At 33.2% G+C, this 17,080-nt stretch overlaps 1 protein-coding gene across 7 annotated transcripts in view; it reads right to left on the bottom strand.

Annotated features, from left to right (window-relative positions):
* ST3GAL4 (ST3 beta-galactoside alpha-2,3-sialyltransferase 4) overlaps positions 1 to 17,080 on the bottom strand; it is a 722,373-nt gene that overhangs the window by 586,577 nt on the left and 118,716 nt on the right. The window contains exon 1 of one of the 7 annotated variants that reach the window (XM_053691568.1): positions 12,376 to 12,497. The exons of the other annotated variants lie outside the window; for them this stretch is intronic. The gene's annotated coding sequence lies outside the window, so the exon portion shown is untranslated. Of the gene's footprint in view, positions 1 to 12,375; positions 12,498 to 17,080 lie in introns of those variants that run through there. 7 annotated transcript variants of the gene reach the window in all.

The following is a 17,080-nucleotide window of genomic DNA, read 5'->3' on the forward strand; positions in this document are numbered from 1 at the left end:
GAGCTGCTCCAGAGCCCTTGTGGGGCAGGTTCGCACATTCAAGTCTGCTTCCCGCAATGTAAGCAGCAGTAGTCATTAGACCTCTGCTTCTAACACTCTACACCACCTCTGAGGTGGCGAGGAGAAATCACTGAGAGCTCGCTTGCTCTCTGTGATTGACAGTCCTTTCTCTCGCGCAATTGGTCGCACAAGAAAAGGGGCAGGTGTAACACGCTCACATGAACATGTAATTATACATACGGCAGCGGATATATATATAATATAACTGTGTTGGTTATGCAAAACTAGAGAATGGGTAATAAAGGGATTATCTATATTTTTAAACAATACAACTTTTGGAGTGGACTATCCCTTTAAGTAAACGAAAGCAAGGAAACATATTTTACCAGAGCCTTGTCACATATTTTGTTATAGCCCATGATAGCATGTTGCAGCTTAAAGGGAAAGTAAACAATGATTGTAAAATAAAATGCTTAATGCTGCATAGTAAAAAAAAACTTTGCAGAATTTACTTTCATTGTTTATTGTGCCTTATCTTTCTGTAATTTAAGTAAAAATTGTGTATGGATATGCTCTCTCTGACTGGTTTTCAAACCTGTTCTCAGGCCTCCCTAACAGGCCAGATTTTGAAGATATCTGAAATAGAGCACTGGTGAAATAATCAGCTGATTAGTAAACGGTTATATTACCTGCTCTCACCCAAGGTGATCCTGAAAATCTGGCCTGTTAGGGAGGCCTCAGGACAGGTTTAAAAACCAGTGGTCAGTCTAAATCATGAAAAAAAATCTTTTTTGGTTTCACATCCTTTAAATAGATTTGACAGTACAGTGGCAGCAAATGTAATATATAAAAATACTGATTGTTTATCAAATAAAAGAAACCATTTCCTAAGATCCAGGTAACACGAACGAGGAAACAGTAACCAAAAAGTGATCAGATTCTACATTTTCTCATAGAAAAATTGTCTACAGTAGGGATAAATGCGAGCAGCATCTAAAAACTGCAAAACAACTCTACATGGGGCTGGAAATAGAGGCACTAAATGTGTTTGTCAAACGGTTGGGAGGAAATTACTGTTGGAAAATACTTCAGGTGTGACCAATCTGTTATCTTGTTTGTGCTCCAACAGAAACTGAAAAGTGTGGCCAGACATTTTCTGTATATTGTGGTACAAAAACCGGACTCTGATTACTGAGCATAGATAAGATCACTAGAGCTATATGGTTTAATTACAGATCACATATATAGATATGCTCATGCATAATCTGATTACGGAGCATAGATAAGATCACTAGAGCTGTATGGTTTAATTACAGATCACATATATAGATATGCTCATGCATAATCTGATTACTGAGCATAGATAAGATCACTAGAGCTGTATGGTTTAATTGCAGATCACATATATAGATATGCTCATGCATAATCTGATTACTGAGCATAGATAAGATCACTAGAGCTGTATGGTTTAATTGCAGATCACATATATAGATATGCTCATGCATAATCTGATTACTGAGCATAGATAAGATCACTAGAGCTATATGGTTTAATTACAGATCACATATATAGATATGTTCATGCATAATCTGATTACTGAGCATAGATAAGATCACTAGAGCTGTATGGTTTAATTGCAGATCACATATATAGATATGCTCATGCATAATCTGATTACGGAGCATAGATAAGATCACTAGAGCTGTATGGTTTAATTACAGATCACATATATAGATATGTTCATGCATAATCTGATTACTGAGCATAGATAAGATCACTAGAGCTATATGGTTTAATTACAGTTCACATATATAGATATGCTCATGCATAATCTGATTACTGAGCATAGATAAGATCACTAGAGCTATATGGTTTAATTACAGATCACATATATAGATATGCTCATGCATAATCTGATTACTGAGCATAGATAAGATCACTAGAGCTGTATGGTTTAATTACAGATCACATATATAGATATGCTCATGCATAATCTGATTACTGAGCATAGATAAGATCACTAGAGCTGTATGGTTTAATTGCAGATCACATATATAGATATGCTCATGCATAATCTGATTACTGAGCATAGATAAGATCACTAGAGCTATATGGTTTAATTGCAGATCACATATATAGATATGCTCATGCATAATCTGATTACTGAGCATAGATAAGATCACTAGAGCTATATGGTTTAATTACAGATCACATATATAGATATGTTCATGCATAATCTGATTACTGAGCATAGATAAGATCACTAGAGCTATATGGTTTAATTACTGTTCACATATATAGATATGTTCATGCATAATCTGATTACTGAGCATAGATAAAATCACTAGAGCTGTATGGTTTAATTGCAGATCACATATATAGATATGCTCATGCATAATCTGATTACTGAGCATAGATAAGATCACTAGAGCTGTATGGTTTAATTACTGATCACATATATAGATATGCTCATGCATAATCTCATTACTGAGCATAGATAAGATCACTAGAGCTGTATGGTTTAATTACAGATCACATATATAGATATGTTCATGCATAATCTGATTACTGAGCATAGATAAGATCACTAGAGCTATATGGTTTAATTACAGTTCACATATATAGATATGCTCATGCATAATCTGATTACTGAGCATAGATAAGATCACTAGAGCTATATGGTTTAATTACAGATCACATATATAGATATGCTCATGCATAATCTGATTACTGATCATAGATAAGATCACTAGAGCTATATGGTTTAATTACAGATCACATATATAGATATGCTCATGCATAATCTGATTACTGAGCATAGATAAGATCACTAGAGCTATATGGTTTAATTACTGTTCACATATATAGATATGTTCATGCATAATCTGATTACTGAGCATAGATAAGATCACTAGAGCTATATGCTTTAATTACAGATCACATATATAGATATGTTCATGCATAATCTGATTACTGAGCATAGATAAGATCACTAGAGCTGTATGGTTTAATTACAGATCACATATATAGATATGCTCATGCATAATCTGATTACTGAGCATAGATAAGATCACTAGAGCTGTATGGTTTAATTACAGTTCACATATATAGATATGTTCATTTCATGCATAATCTGATTACTGAGCATAGATAAGATCACTAGAGCTATATGGTTTAATTACTGTTCACATATATAGATATGTTCATGCATAATCTGATTACTGAGCATAGATAAGATCACTAGAGCTATATGGTTTAATAACTGTTCACATATATAGATATGTTCATGCATAATCTGATTACTGAGCATAGATAAGATCACTAGAGCTATATGGTTTAATTACAGATCACATATATAGATATGCTCATGCATAATCTGATTACTGAGCATAGATAAGATCACTAGAGCTATATGGTTTAATTACAGATCACATATATAGATATGCTCATGCATAATCTGATTACTGAGCATAGATAAGATCACTAGAGCTGTATGGTTTAATTACAGTTCACATATATAGATATGTTCATGCATAATCTGATTACTGAGCATAGATAAGATCACTAGAGCTATATGGTTTAATTACTGTTCACATATATAGATATGTTCATGCATAATCTGATTACTGAGCATAGATACGATCACTAGAGCTATATGGTTTAATTACTGTTCACATATATAGATATGCTCATGCATAATCTGATTACTGAGCATAGATAAGATCACTAGAGCTGTATGGTTTAATTACTGTTCACATATATAGATATGTTCATGCATAATCTGATTACTGAGCATAGATAAGATCACTAGAGCTATATGGTTTAATTACAGATCACATATATAGATATGCTCATGCATAATCTGATTACTGAGCATAGATAAGATCACTAGAGCTGTATGGTTTAATTACTGATCACATATATAGATATGCTCATGCATAATCTGATTACTGAGCATAGATAAGATCACTAGAGCTGTATGGTTTAATTACAGATCACATATATAGATATGTTCATGCATAATCTGATTACGGAGCATAGATAAGATCACTAGAGCTGTATGGTTTAATTACTGTTCACATACTGTATATAGATATGCTCATGCATAATCTGATTACTGAGCATAGATAAGATCACTAGAGCTATATGGTTTAATTACAGATCACATATATAGATATGCTCATGCATAATCTGATTACTGAGCATAGATAAGATCACTAGAGCTATATGCTTTAATTACAGATCACATATATAGATATGTTCATGCATAATCTGATTACGGAGCATAGATAAGATCACTAGAGCTGTATGGTTTAATTACTGTTCACATACTGTATATAGATATGCTCATGCATAATCTGATTACTGAGCATAGATAAGATCACTAGAGCTATATGGTTTAATTACTGTTCACATATATAGATATGTTCATGCATAATCTGATTACTGAGCATAGATAAGATCACTAGAGCTGTATGGTTTAATTACTGTTCACATACTGTATATAGATATGCTCATGCATAATCTGATTACTGAGCATAGATAAGATCACTAGAGCTATATGGTTTAATTATAGATCACATATATAGATATGCTCATGCATAATCTGATTTACTGAGCATAGATAAGATCACTAGAGCTGTATGGTTTAATTACTGTTCACATACTGTATATAGATATGCTCATGCATAATCTGATTACTGAGCATAGATAAGATCACTAGAGCTATATGGTTTAATTACTGTTCACATATATAGATATGCTCATGCATAATCTGATTACTGAGCATAGATAAGATCACTAGAGCTGTATGGTTTAATTACTGTTCACATACTGTATATAGATATGCTCATGCATAATCTGATTACTGAGCATAGATAAGATCACTAGAGCTATATGGTTTAATTATAGATCACATATATAGATATGCTCATGCATAATCTGATTACTGAGCATAGATAAGATCACTAGAGCTGTATGGTTTAATTACAGATCACATATATAGATATGTTCATGCATAATCTGATTACGGAGCATAGATAAGATCACTAGAGCTGTATGGTTTAATTACTGTTCACATACTGTATATAGATATGCTCATGCATAATCTGATTACTGAGCATAGATAAGATCACTAGAGCTATATGGTTTAATTACTGTTCACATATATAGATATGCTCATGCATAATCTGATTACTGAGCATAGATAAGATCACTAGAGCTATATGGTTTAATTACTGTTCACATATATAGATATGTTCATGCATAATCTGATTACTGAGCATAGATAAGATCACTAGAGCTGTATGGTTTAATTACAGATCACATATATAGATATGTTCATGCATAATCTGATTACTGAGCATAGATAAGATCACTAGAGCTGTATGGTTTAATTACAGATCACATATATAGATATGCTCATGCATAATCTGATTACTGAACATAGATAAGATCACTAGAGCTATATGGTTTAATTACAGATCACATATATAGATATGTTCATGCATAATCTGATTACTGAGCATAGATAAGATCACTAGAGCTATATGGTTTAATTACAGATCACATATATAGATATGCTCATGCATAATCTGATTACTGAGCATAGATAAGATCACTAGAGCTATATGGTTTAATTACAGATCACATATATAGATATGCTCATGCATAATCTGATTACTGAGCATAGATAAGATCACTAGAGCTGTATGGTTTAATTACAGATCACATATATAGATATGCTCATGCATAATCTGATTACTGAGCATAGATAAGATCACTAGAGCTGTATGGTTTAATTACTGTTCACATATATAGATATGCTCATGCATAATCTGATTACTGAGCATAGATAAGATCACTAGAGCTATATGGTTTAATTACAGATCACATATATAGATATGCTCATGCATAATCTGATTACTGAGCATAGATAAGATCACTAGAGCTATATGGTTTAATTACAGATCACATATATAGATATGCTCATGCATAATCTGATTACTGAGCATAGATAAGATCACTAGAGCTATATGGTTTAATTACAGATCACATATATAGATATGCTCATGCATAATCTGATTACTGAGCATAGATAAGATCACTAGAGCTGTATGGTTTAATTACTGATCACATATATAGATATGTTCATGCATAATCTGATTACTGAGCATAGATAAGATCACTAGAGCTATATGGTTTAATTACAGATCACATATATAGATATGCTCATGCATAATCTGATTACTGAGCATAGATAAGATCACTAGAGCTATATGGTTTAATTACAGATCACATATATAGATATGCTCATGCATAATCTGATTACTGAGCATAGATAAGATCACTAGAGCTGTATGGTTTAATTACAGATCACATATATAGATATGCTCATGCATAATCTGATTACTGAGCATAGATAAGATCACTAGAGCTGTATGGTTTAATTACTGTTCACATATATAGATATGCTCATGCATAAATCTGATTACTGAGCATAGATAAGATCACTAGAGCTATATGGTTTAATTACAGATCACATATATAGATATGCTCATGCATAATCTGATTACTGAGCATAGATAAGATCACTAGAGCTATATGGTTTAATTACAGATCACATATATAGATATGCTCATGCATAATCTGATTACTGAGCATAGATAAGATCACTAGAGCTATATGGTTTAATTACAGATCACATATATAGATATGCTCATGCATAATCTGATTACTGAGCATAGATAAGATCACTAGAGCTGTATGGTTTAATTACTGATCACATATATAGATATGTTCATGCATAATCTGATTACTGAGCATAGATAAGATCACTATAGCTATATGGTTTAATTACTGTTCACATATATAGATATGTTCATGCATAATCTGATTACTGAGCATAGATAAGATCACTAGAGCTATATGGTTTAATTACTGTTCACATATATAGATATGTTCATGCATAATCTGATTACTGAGCATAGATAAAATCACTAGAGCTGTATGGTTTAATTACAGATCACATATATAGATATGCTCATGCATAATCTGATTACTGAGCATAGATAAGATCACTAGAGCTATATGGTTTAATTACAGTTCACATACTATATATAGATATGCTCATGCATAATCTGATTACTGAGCATAGATAAGATAACTAGAGCTATATGGTTTAATTACAGATCACATATATAGATATGTTCATGCATAATCTGATTACTGAGCATAGATACGATCACTAGAGCTATATGGTTTAATTACTGTTCACATATATAGATATGCTCATGCATAATCTGATTACTGAGCATAGATAAGATCACTAGAGCTGTATGGTTTAATTACTGTTCACATATATAGATATGTTCATGCATAATCTGATTACTGAGCATAGATAAGATCACTAGAGCTGTATGGTTTAATTACAGATCACATATATAGATATGTTCATGCATAATCTGATTACTGAGCATAGATAAGATCACTAGAGCTGTATGGTTTAATTACAGTTCACATATATAGATATGTTCATGCATAATCTGATTACTGAGCATAGATAAGATCACTAGAGCTGTATGGTTTAATTACAGATCACATATATAGATATGTTCATGCATAATCTGATTACGGAGCATAGATAAGATCACTAGAGCTGTATGGTTTAATTACTGATCACATATATAGATATGCTCATGCATAATCTGATTACTGAGCATAGATAAGATCACTAGAGCTATATGGTTTAATTACAGATCACATATATAGATATGTTCATGCATAATCTGATTACTGAGCATAGATAAGATCACTAGAGCTGTATGGTTTAATTACTGTTCACATATATAGATATGCTCATGCATAATCTGATTACTGAGCATAGATAAGATCACTAGAGCTATATGGTTTAATTACAGATCACATATATAGATATGCTCATGCATAATCTGATTACTGAGCATAGATAAGATCACTAGAGCTATATGGTTTAATTACAGTTCACATATATAGATATGTTCATGCATAATCTGATTGCTGAGCATAGATAAGATCACTAGAGCTAAATGGTTTAATTACAGATCACATATATAGATATGTTCATGCATAATCTGATTACTGATCATAGATAAAATCACTAGAGCTGTATGGTTTAATTACAGTTCACATATATAGATATGTTCATGCATAATCTGATTACTGAGCATAGATAAGATCACTAGAGCTATATGGTTTAATTACAGATCACATATATAGATATGCTCATGCATAATCTGATTACTGAGCATAGATAAGATCACTAGAGCTGTATGGTTTAATTACTGTTCACATACTGTATATAGATATGTTCATGCATAATCTGATTACTGAGCATAGATAAGATCACTAGAGCTATATGGTTTAATTACAGATCACATATATAGATACGTTCATGCATAATCTGATTACTGAGCATAGATAAGATCACTAGAGCTGTATGGTTTAATTACTGATCACATATATAGATATGTTCATGCATAATCTGATTACTGAGCATAGATAAGATCACTAGAGCTGTATGGTTTAATTACATTTCACATATATAGATATGTTCATGCATAATCTGATTACTGAGCATAGATAAGATCACTAGAGCTGTATGGTTTAATTACAGATCACATATATAGATATGTTCATGCATAATCTGATTACGGAGCATAGATAAGATCACTAGAGCTGTATGGTTTAATTACAGATCACATATATAGATATGTTCATGCATAATCTGATTACTGATCATAGATAAGATCACTAGAGCTATATGGTTTAATTACAGATCACATATATAGATACGTTCATGCATAATCTGATTACTGAGCATAGATAAGATCACTAGAGCTGTATGGTTTAATTACTGATCACATATATAGATATGTTCATGCATAATCTGATTACTGAGCATAGATAAGATCACTAGAGCTGTATGGTTTAATTACTGTTCACATATATAGATATGCTCATGCATAATCTGATTACTGAGCATAGATAAGATCACTAGAGCTGTATGGTTTAATTACTGTTCACATATATAGATATGCTCATGCATAATCTGATTACTGAGCATAGATAAGATCACTAGAGCTGTATGGTTTAATTACAGATCACATATATAGATATGTTCATGCATAATCTGATTACTGAGCATAGATAAGATCACTAGAGCTATATGGTTTAATTACAGATCACATATATAGATATGCTCATGCATAATCTGATTACTGAGCATAGATAAGATCACTAGAGCTATATGGTTTAATTACTGTTCACATACTGTATATAGATATGTTCATGCATAATCTGATTACTGAGCATAGATACGATCACTAGAGCTGTATGGTTTAATTACAGATCACATATATAGATATGCTCATGCATAATCTGATTACTGAGCATAGATAAGATCACTAGAGCTGTATGGTTTAATTACTGATCACATATATAGATATGTTCATGCATAATCTGATTACTGAGCATAGATAAGATCACTAGAGCTATATGGTTTAATTACAGATCACATATATAGATATGCTCATGCATAATCTGATTACTGAGCATAGATAAGATCACTAGAGCTGTATGGTTTAATTACAGATCACATATATAGATATGCTCATGCATAATCTGATTACTGAGCATAGATAAGATCACTAGAGCTGTATGGTTTAATTACAGATCACATATATAGATATGCTCATGCATAATCTGATTACTGAGCATAGATAAGATCACTAGAGCTGTATGGTTTAATTACTGTTCACATACTGTATATAGATATGCTCATGCATAATCTGATTACTGAGCATAGATAAGATCACTAGAGCTATATGGTTTAATTACTGTTCACATATATAGATATGTTCATGCATAATCTGATTACTGAGCATAGATAAGATCACTAGAGCTATATGGTTTAATTACAGATCACATATATAGATATGTTCATGCATAATCTGATTACTGAGCATAGATAAAATCACGAGAGCTGTATGGTTTAATTACTGTTCACATACTGTATATAGATATGCTCATGCATAATCTGATTACTGAGCATAGATAAGATCACTAGAGCTATATGGTTTAATTACTGTTCACATATATAGATATGTTCATGCATAATCTGATTACTGAGCATAGATAAGATCACTAGAGCTGTATGGTTTAATTACAGATCACATATATAGATATGCTCATGCATAATCTGATTACTGAGCATAGATAAGATCACTAGAGCTGTATGGTTTAATTACAGATCACATATATAGATATGTTCATGCATAATCTGATTACTGAGCATAGATAAGATCACTAGAGCTATATGGTTTAATTACAGATCACATATATAGATATGCTCATGCATAATCTGATTACTGAGCATAGATAAGATCACTAGAGCTGTATGGTTTAATTACAGATCACATATATAGATATGCTCATGCATAATCTGATTACTGAGCATAGATAAGATCACTAGAGCTATATGGTTTAATTATAGATCACATATGTAGATATGTTCATGCATAATCTGATTACTGAGCATAGATAAGATCACTAGAGCTGTATGGTTTAATTACAGTTCACATATATAGATATGTTCATGCATAATCTGATTACTGAGCATAGATAAGATCACTAGAGCTGTATGGTTTAATTACAGATCACATATATAGATATGTTCATGCATAATCTGATTACTGAGCATAGATAAGATCACTAGAGCTATATGGTTTAATTACAGATCACATATATAGATATGCTCATGCATAATCTGATTACGGAGCATAGATAAGATCACTAGAGCTGTATGGTTTAATTACAGTTCACATACTGTATATAGATATGTTCATGCATAATCTGATTACTGATCATAGATAAGATCACTAGAGCTGTATGGTTTAATTACAGATCACATATATAGATATGCTCATGCATAATCTGATTACTGAGCATAGATAAGATCACTAGAGCTATATGGTTTAATTACAGTTCACATATATAGATATGTTCATGCATAATCTGATTACTGAGCATAGATAAGATCACTAGAGCTATATGGTTTAATTACAGATCACATATATAGATATGCTCATGCATAATCTGATTACGGAGCATAGATAAGATCACTAGAGCTGTATGGTTTAATTACAGATCACATATATAGATATGCTCATGCATAATCTGATTACTGAGCATAGATAAGATCACTAGAGCTGTATGGTTTAATTACAGATCACATATATAGATATGTTCATGCATAATCTGATTACTGAGCATAGATAAGATCACTAGAGCTATATGGTTTAATTACAGATCACATATATAGATATGTTCATGCATAATCTGATTACTGAGCATAGATAAAATCACTAGAGCTATATGGTTTAATTACAGATCACATATATAGATATGTTCATGCATAATCTGATTACTGAGCATAGATAAGATCACGAGAGCTGTATGGTTTAATTACTGTTCACATACTGTATATAGATATGCTCATGCATAATCTGATTACTGAGCATAGATAAGATCACTAGAGCTATATGGTTTAATTACAGATCACATATATAGATATGCTCATGCATAATCTGATTACTGAGCATAGATAAGATCACTAGAGCTATATGGTTTAATTACTGTTCACATATATAGATATGTTCATGCATAATCTGATTACTGAGCATAGATAAGATCACTAGAGCTGTATGGTTTAATTACAGATCACATATATAGATATGCTCATGCATAATCTGATTACTGAGCATAGATAAGATCACTAGAGCTGTATGGTTTAATTACAGATCACATATATAGATATGTTCATGCATAATCTGATTACGGAGCATAGATAAGATCACTAGAGCTGTATGGTTTAATTACAGATCACATATATAGATATGTTCATGCATAATCTGATTACGGAGCATAGATAAGATCACTAGAGCTGTATGGTTTAATTACTGTTCACATACTGTATATAGATATGTTCATGCATAATCTGATTACTGAGCATAGATAAGATCACTATAGCTATATGGTTTAATTACTGTTCACATATATAGATATGTTCATGCATAATCTGATTACTGAGCATAGATAAGATCACTATAGCTATATGGTTTAATTACTGTTCACATACTGTATATAGATATGTTCATGCATAATCAGAATGGACATTTGAAAGAATATTTTTAGTTTAACTTAGTATATTTTAATATTGCAAAGTGCATGTTACATGACTTACATACATTATTATTATTTTTATTTATACATGTGCAATGTTATGGTTAGATGGCGTTAATAAAAACTTTCACTAACTCTTGGCAAGGCTATATGCACCATAAATAACAGGAAGCGGTGACTGTGTTTGACATTAGCATGCATGAAGGCACTTTCCCTATAAAAACCAGGCCACGAAGAAGCAATCTCGTTTGAAGATCTTCTATGCAGATACAATGTTGCGATGGAGCGGGTTCACACGTAACAGTTTCTGTTAAAATTCAGTATAAGGAGATATCATAACATAATAGAAATGCGTAGTCTTGTTCATGTCTTCAGATCAGGCCAAATGCAAATGGTGTTTTTACAATCAATAAATGTAAATATTGTAAAAATAATACTTGTGAATGTAAACATGACAATATAATGCCAGTATGACCATCATGTCTACATACAAATAGCTTTCAGATGGTTTAGCGTTGGGGAAATCAGATTGCAATAGGTTAACCTGAAACATGTAAATGAGCATTTCCCTTACACCCTCAACAAAGGGTTAATTCAAGGTCATTTTATTACAAAAGTGACACTAAAGTCAAAATGAAACTTTCATGATTCAGAGAGAGCGCCGCAGTTTTTAGAGACTTTGTGCACAGTCTTTTATGTGCGCACTGAAGAACCAGCTCCTATGTGCAAGATCTTACAGTGTAAATGTGTCTGTGATTGGCTGAAGGTAGTCACTTAAAACAGGGGGCCAGCAAATTGTATTAAGTTTGAAAAATGTCAGAAAAAAATCTATTGCTCATTTAAAATTCAGAATAAGTGTATATTATATTTAAAGAAAGCATTAGAAATACAATTATATTAAATAAATGTTAGAATGTTGTACAATCATTATAAATTTGAAACGAACAAACGTGTTAAAATATTCGCCCCTCCCTCTCTTTAATGTACGGATACATTTTGCATTGTGACAAAAACAAAACCATGCTGACCAATTAGGCCAGGAAGCACAAAACATTTTGGGAGAAAATTGCCAATATATTGTGATCTACAGCTATATTAGTTGTTTAAATACTGAAGACATCAGTGTAATGGTTTAGTTTCTGTAAAGTACTGGGTGCCGCCATATTGAACCATAGTTTCCCCCTTACCTGTTATGACAATTAGAAGCAGATATAAAACAGGAAACAAAAGAGAGTTTGCAAACACGACTAACTACTTTCCACACAGCCTTGATTGCAAGCTCTCTTTCATTGCCTGCTTTATATATGTTCCTAATTGTGCTCTGTGGAAGAGATAGATAAGGGGAAAACCTAGGTTCCAACACGGAGGTACCCATTACTAAGAAACCGTGCTCCTTTAGTAATATATATATATATATATATATATATATATATAAATAAATAAATAAATAAATAAATGGAAATTTATTCTTACCTGATAAATGTATTTCTTTTACGATATGACGAGTCCACGGATTTCATCCTTACTTATGGGATATCGCCTCCTGGTCAGCAGGAGGAGGCAAAGAGCTCCACAGCAGAGCTGCATAAATAGCTCCTCCCTTCCCCCCCCCAACCCAGTCATTCGACCGAAGTTAGGAAGAGAAAGGAAAAGCCAAGGAGCAGAGGTGACTGAAGTTTAATAAAAAATAAATACCTGTCTTAAAAAATGACAGGGAGGGCCGTGGACTCGTCATATCGTAAAAGAAATAAATTTATCAGGTAAGCATAAATTTCCTTTTCTTTTACAAGATTTTTTGTTTGTTGGTTTGTATCCATTTTTTTTTTATTGTTTCCTGTGTGGGTAATTAGGGGTGGGATTTTTTTTCCAGCTGTTTGGGCCTAGCTAGACTATAAATTTAGCACATTTACTCTGGGAGCTTGCTCTTTCAGGCTTGCTGTATTGATTCTCTGTTAAAGTAAGATTGTCTGTTTAAGTATAATAGTTAGCTTACAAAGGCAGTTAGGCTAACAAGGGTTTGGGGTAACCAAGGGGAAATATATTTATTTTATACTTTTAAGTTAAACCTTTTATTAAGAATGTGTGAGAATCTCATTCAGTGTACAGCTTGCCACATGTTTGCATCACTGGAGCAGCCACTTCAGGGATTATATGTTTGTGGCAAGTGTGAGCATATTGTCTCTTTAGAAACTCGTATTGGGGATCTGGAGGAACGAATTGCAACACTACATGAAATTCAGACACTTGAAAGGGAAATGGATAGGACTGAGCTGGTTGTTAATGGTTCTAGCAGTGGGAATGGGGAGGATTCAGATGAGGAGACTCCAGGATGTAGCTGGGTCACAGTTAGAGGGCGAAGTAAAGGTAAGCGCAAGAGACAGGCCAGTTCTGAGCTGGTACACCCCAATAGATTTGCCAGATTAAGTGAAGATGTTGGGGATATCAGTTCAGGGGTGGCAGTGGCAGATAGGGCTGTGTTGCCTAGTATAGTGAACAGTCCTTTAGCTGTGGAAGAGGAGCATACTATGGTGGGCAGTCCTTCAGTCATGGAAGAGGGGCATACAAGTCAGGACCAGAGGCAGATGTTGGTGGTAGGAGACTATTATTAGGAAGGTTGATAGGGTAATTTGTCATCCAGACCCTTTACATAGAACAGTTTGCTGTCTTCCAGGGGCTCGTGTTAGGCATATTGTGGAACGTATTGATAGATTGTTAGAGGGATGTGGGTCTGATCCTGCAGTCATGGTGCATATTGGTACTAGTGAAGGAATCGGTGGGAGATGGAGAGTCCTAAAAAATGACTTCAGGGAGTTAGGTAGCAAGCTTAAAGCAAGGACCTCCAAAGTAATATTTTCTGAGATATTACCAGTGCCGTGTGCTAATTCAGTAAGGCAGAAGGAGCTAAGGTCTGTTAATTCATGGCTAAAAACATGGTGTAAAAATGAGGGGTTTGACTTTTTAGAACACTGGGCTGATTTTTCACTAGGGTACAATTTGTACAGTAAGGATGGATTGCACCTGAATGACATGGGTGCAGGTGTGTTGGGGGAAAGGATGGTAGCACGTTTAGAGAACCTTTTAAACTAGGCAAAGGGGGGGGAGGGTCAGTTAGAACACAATAGAACAGAGAGATCAGTCTGTGAATATGTCACTCCCTTAATATCTCAAGGAAGGGATGACTTAAGAAATGTCACATTAGAAAGTATAGAGGAAAGCACACCAAGTAGCAGCAGAAAGCACATGAAAATTAAATGTATGACAACAAATGCAAGAAGCATGACAGGTAAAATGGGGGAGCTGACGCTCTTAGTTGCAGAAGAGGACTATGATGTTATCAGTATAACTGAAACTTGGTGGGATGATTCACATGACTGGGCAGTTAACTTAGAGGGGTATACATTATTTAGGAGGGACAGGAATAATAAAAGGGGTGGAGGAATCTGCATGTATATTAAACCTAACCTTAAACCTACAATAAGGGAAGATATTTATGATACAAGTGACAATGTAGAGACCCTGTGGGTTGAAATAAAGAGTGGGGGGAAAAATCCTAAAAAAATATTACTAGGAACATGCTACAAGCCTCCCAACATTAGTGACCCGGAGGAAACTCAACTACTTATCCAAATAGGTAAGGCTGCTAATAACAGTGCTGTAATTATGGGAGATTTTAACTACCCTGATATAAACTGGGCCAATGAAACTAGTAATTCAGCTAAGGGGGATAGATTTTTAAATGTTCTCAGGGATAACTTCTTGTCACAATTAATAGAGGAGCCAACTAGGAATAAAGCTATATTGGATTTAGTGCTATCAAACAATACAGATATAATATCAAACATAGAAGTTAAAGAACATTTGGGTAACAGTGATCATAACATGGTCACATTTGAAATCTCTTTTCATATGCAGTGTTTTAAAGGCTTAACTAAGACTTTTAATTTCAAGAAAGCAAAATTCAACGATTTAAGGAAATCATTAAATAATATAAATTGGGACAATGTATTTTCTAATAAAAATACAGAGGATAAATGGATAATATTTAAAAATGTGTTAAATAAATATACATATCAACACATACCATATGGTTATAAAAATAAAAATAAAAAAACAAAGCCGTTATGGCTAAATAAAAATGTGTTAAGAGAAATTAGGAAAAAACGTAGGGCATTTAAATTATTAAAAGAAAATAGTACAGACTCAGCATACAATATTTATAAGGAATGTAACAAAGCATGCAAAAAGGCAATCAAATTAGCAAAAATTGAAAATGAAAAATTAATTGCCAAGGATTCTAAGTCTAACCCTAAAAGGTTCTTTAAGTACATAAATAGCAAAAAATCTAAGAAGGATAATATAGGTACATTAAAATGCGTGGAGGGTAGCATGATAAATAATGACAGGGAGAAGGCTGAGGTACTAAACCAGTTTTTTTCTTCAGTATACACAAGAGAGGAACCATTGAATGATACTTTGGAACAGAATAGAACATGCCAGTCCATACCACTAACTGGGTTTTGTTTAGAGGATATCAGGAAAAAACTGGAAAATATTAAGGTAAATAAAACTCCAGGCCCAGATGGAATACACCCAAGGGTGTTAAGGGAACTTAGCACTGTTATAGACAAACCTTTACTTTTTCAAGACTCATTATCCTCAGGCATGGTACCCCAGGATTGGCGTAAAGATGATGTGGTGCCACTCTTCAAAAAGGGAAGCAGGGATGATCCAGGAAGCTATAGACCAGTTAGTCTGACATCAATAGTGGGGAAGATATTTGAAGGGATTATAAGGGATTATATTGATGATCATATTTGTGTAAACAAGATTATGAGTTCTAATCAGCATGGCTTTAGGAGAA

The sequence above is a fragment of the Bombina bombina genome, chromosome 8 (genome assembly GCF_027579735.1).
Source record: "Bombina bombina isolate aBomBom1 chromosome 8, aBomBom1.pri, whole genome shotgun sequence".
NCBI lineage: Eukaryota > Metazoa > Chordata > Amphibia > Anura > Bombinatoridae > Bombina > Bombina bombina.